Source organism: Amblyomma maculatum, chromosome 10, assembly GCF_055883805.1.
Source record: "Amblyomma maculatum isolate TAMU_Amacu chromosome 10, ASM5588380v1, whole genome shotgun sequence".
Classification (NCBI taxonomy): domain Eukaryota; kingdom Metazoa; phylum Arthropoda; class Arachnida; order Ixodida; family Ixodidae; genus Amblyomma; species Amblyomma maculatum.
In genome coordinates, this window is record NC_139353.1 from 100,025,242 (window position 1) to 100,029,611 (window position 4,370).

At 53.2% G+C, this 4,370-nt stretch overlaps 1 pseudogene; it reads left to right on the forward strand.

Moving 5' to 3' along the window:
• Positions 1-2,492: 2,492 nt before the first annotated feature.
• LOC146177113 (uncharacterized) lies at positions 2,493-4,147 on the forward strand (annotated as a pseudogene).
• The last annotated feature ends 223 nt before the right edge of the window (positions 4,148-4,370 follow it).

Genomic DNA, 4,370 nt, shown 5'->3' on the forward strand with positions numbered 1-4,370 from the left:
CCACCGTAGGCATGAGCACACGTTCGCGTATTATTTTTTGGCTGAGTTGACCCTAGTACACGCAGATACACAGCTCATTGTTCTTTTTTCGCGCGACAACCATTGAAAAACACCACTCGGTTGCTCGCTCGATCTTCTGGATGACTCTCAAGTCTTCCATCCTTTCTAGTCCTTTTTTCACAAGTGGAAGCAGTGGAAGAGGTACGCGCCTAGGATAACTGACTGCGTATGGCTCAGCATCCTTTTTGACTTTGATGCGGTACTCAGTCTTCATGATTCCAAGCCTAGACGTTAGCTTTGGGTATGACGCCAAGACGTTGGGGACATCAGTTGATTGTGCGAGGGTTTCGGCTAGCTCAAGAGGGCGCTGTAGAATCCCAAGTGATTCTATAGCTGGTCGACTGAGAAGCGGTTCTTTTAATCCTTTGATGATGAAGACTGCTTCATGGACTTCAGTGTTGCGCAAGGTGACTGTTGCATCGATGTAGCCAACAGTGGCTATCGCTGTCTGGCCAGAGCCTATCAACAGCTGTTGCGTTGACTTGATGGTCCCATAACGGTTCTGTCGTACTGGTCGTGTGCGATTGCAGTCACATCCGTGCCGGTGTCGACCTTGAAGGTAAAAGGCAAGTTGTTCACGGTAGCAGTAATCCTCCACGGCGTTTCACTCCCACTTTGATTTCGTCTAGATAGAGTTCTCCGAGATCTTTTGGTCGTTGTCGGATACTCGAGGGCTCGTCCTTCGGCTTAGACAGGCAGACACGGGCATAGTGGCCTTTTTTCCCACACTGGTTGCACGTCTTGTCTTTCGCGGGACACTGTGTCTTCGTGTGGTCACGCACACCACCACACCACTTGCAGCGTTCGTCTCCCGTCTTGTGTGTACATTGAGAGGGCGACTTGAAAGGCACCTTCGCTTCGTTCCGGCGAATTTTTACGTTTGTCTGGCCGCGAATTTCTCCCATGTCCAAAAGTGGCTGTTCGATGGAGCGAATTTCTTTGTGTTGAAGTTTCACACTCACTGAATTGTGGGCAGCTGTGATTGCTTCTTCGAGAGTGAGTTCTGCGTCAAGCTGCAGGCTTTCGCTGACTTTTACGTCTCGCAAGCCGACCACGATCCTGTCCCGAATGAGTTCGTCTTTGAGAGCTCCGTAATCGCATCTTTCGGCCATCTGGAACAGTTCAGTCGCAAATACGTCGACGTTTTCATGCTGTCCTTGTTTCCGAGAGTTAAATCGCGCTCTCTCATAGATGACATTCTTTCGAGGTAGGAAATGCTTTTCAAAAGCTTTCACCACGGCGGAGTATGATACCATCTGTTCGTCTGTCAGTTTCAAAGCAGCGAGCACGTCCTCCGCTTCTTCGCCCATGGCGTAGAGTAATGTGTTGATTTGCGTCGTCTCGTCCTGTCCTGTCAGACCGGAGATGAGTCGATAGCGTTCCCATCTGCAGTGCCATCGTCTCCAATCTTCGGGCTTGCGGAAATCGAGCTTTGTCGGCAGTTCCACGGCGAGCGGGTTGAACGTCATTCTCGAAGTGCCGCTCGCGCGCTCTTCGTTCGCGCCGCGAGTGTCTGGCATGATGCTGCGGCCGCTTACGTTGGGCTCGCTGTCCTTCTGGGTGTCACGCTGCGTTGGTTATTCCGCCGCTGCCGCCATGTGGTAGTCGTAGCCGGTATAAGAAGCAAAACTGGTTATTTATGCATCAGGTAATGGCGCCCGTTTTCGCTCTCCTTGGCGCGGTCGCCCATGCCGGGGTCTCCCGGCGGTCCGCCTGGTTAGCTTGCCGCTTGGGGCGCTGTCGTCAGTGGCACCCACAACAGTATGGAAGACCCATTTGGGCCCTAGTACGAGTACGCGGGAAAGCCTAACCTCCAAATCGACGCCTCCTTCAAGCTGCATGATTTGAAGGCAGCGCTAGCTAAAAGCAGACGAGGTACTGCTCCGGGTCGAGATCGCATAACAGTCAAACTGTTATCGAATCTTCCGAACTAGGCATACCTACATCTATTGGAGTACATAAATCAGATATGGGACGGGCGTCCACTTCCCTCAAACTGGAAGACCTCCTGGTCACTTTCATTCCGATACCAGGGAAGGCGGTGAATACAGACAACCGGAGGCCCATATCACTCACATCTTGTGTGTGCAAACTCATGGAGACTATGGTAAGGGATCGCCTCTGTCCATACATGGAGTCCAAGGGACTCTTTGTCCACACCATATGTTCGGGTTTCGCCTTCACATGTCGGCACAGGATGTCCTACTCAAATTACACCGAGGCATAATCAGACCCACTGTCATGCGCCAAAATGACAAGGCCATCCTCGCACTCGATTTGAAGGGGCGTTTGATAACGTCAAACAATTCAATATTTTGTCTAACTTGAGTTCAACTAACTGTGGGCACAATGCCTTCGCCTACATTCGAGATTTTCTCTCGAAGCGTCAGGCCCTCCTCAGGATCGAGGACGAGTAGCACGGACCTTACACCATGGGAACACGGGGCACACCCCAAGGGGCGGTCTTGTCACCACTCCTCTTCAATATAGCAATGATGCAGCTGCCATACCTATTGGCCCGGATGGAAGGCATCCACGCGTTATACGCGGACGACGTAATTTGGACAAGTGAGGGGAGCCGTGGAGACATGGAGGACCGCCTCCAGCGGGCCGCCACAATAGTCGATGGTTACGCCGTATGGCTGTGGACTCCAATGTGCTCCCGCGAAATCTGCACTTTTACATATCCGATCATGCCCAAAAGATAACACGAGTCTACACATGTCGCTGACGGGAGGTCCCATCAGAGAGGTTGAGAGCTCCGGATCTTGGGCTTATTTATTCACAATAACCTAAGACCGGAGTCTACCCTCGTCAAACTCAAGCGAGTAGGTGAACAGGTCGGATGTATGACCCACCGCGTTTCAAACAAGCGCAGTGGGTTACGTGGCAAGGACGCGCTTCGGCTCGACCATGCCTTCGTGACCAGCAGGATCCTATACTCCGTGCCGTACCTACGCACCACGAAACAACACCAAGAACGCATTGGTGCTATAATTAGGAAAGCGAGCATTGGATCTTCCGGTTGCCACCTCTAACGTGAGGCTGTCAGCACTGGAGGTGCATAACTCCTACTAGGAACTACGGGAGGCCCATCTTGTGAACCAATACACTCGACTCACGCAGACGGCAGCCGGGCTCCGCCTGCTAGACCGCTTACACATACAACACGAATGCACACCAAAGGAGACATTTCGGATCCCGGAGTTGTGGCGTCACAAGCTCTGGGTTCAGCCACTCCCTCGAAACATTCATAAGCAAACACATGAAGGTAGACGAGCAGCACGGGCTCGGGCACTCGAACTTCAACACAGGACAGGCACAGGGGTCTACTACATGGACGTGGCAGGGCCGTTCCCCTCCGGATTCTATACGGCAGCTGTAGTTCACCAGGACTTGTAGTGCACCAGGATCGAGCTCTAAATTCTGTTCAGGCAGAGGAGGTCACCATTGCGTTGGCCGCCGCGGACCCGAAATCAAGAACAAATACAAACTCACGACGAGCCTGTGAGCATTATGTGGCCGGCGAGGTGTCACCATTAGCCTACCACCTGCTTAGACAGGCTCTGGGGGAACCGGATCCCTCTCCTAAACGCATCATTTGGACTCCGGGCCACCAGGGTCTGCGAGGTAACGAAGCCGCTGACGCGGCTGCCCGAGCGCTTACTTACCGGGCTCCTCCCACAGATTCCTCCGGCTTCGAGCATAGACCGCTCCTGCGGTTTCGCGAAATTCTAATTGACTATTGCGAACAACGTCAGCTTTACCCGGCTCCTGCAAAGGGGTTGAGTAGGGAGGACGAACGAACCCTAAGGCGCCTGCAGACCAACGTTTTGTTGTGTCCTGCTATAGCTAAACATTTCGATTCCAAGATAGATGGGCGGTACCCACGCTGTGGGGAGACTTCCAATGTCTACCATATGGTGTGGGCTTCTCAAAAGAACCCTGCCCTTTTCCCTACTCCTTTCCCCACCCGAGAGGCATGGGAGGCGGCCCTGCTCAGCTGCTCATCGCTACAGGGTCCCAACGGGCTCTGGCGAAACGGGCAAGGGCGGTGGCTTATTTGTCCAGCGGGGTCCCGGAATAAGGGCTCCACACATGTAAATGGTCCTATTTGGGCCTGCACACTCTCATTTTCTAATTAAATGTTTTTCACCACCACCCACGGCTGGACTCGAGGGAGAGAAGCGCGCTCTCCCTTGAGACCCCGCTCGATACCGGCCGTGGTCCGTGGATCACCCGAGGTAGTCTAGTAACGTTGCGCACAACGGCCCCCCACGCTAGAGTCCCTAGAAGTATTCCCTACCTAC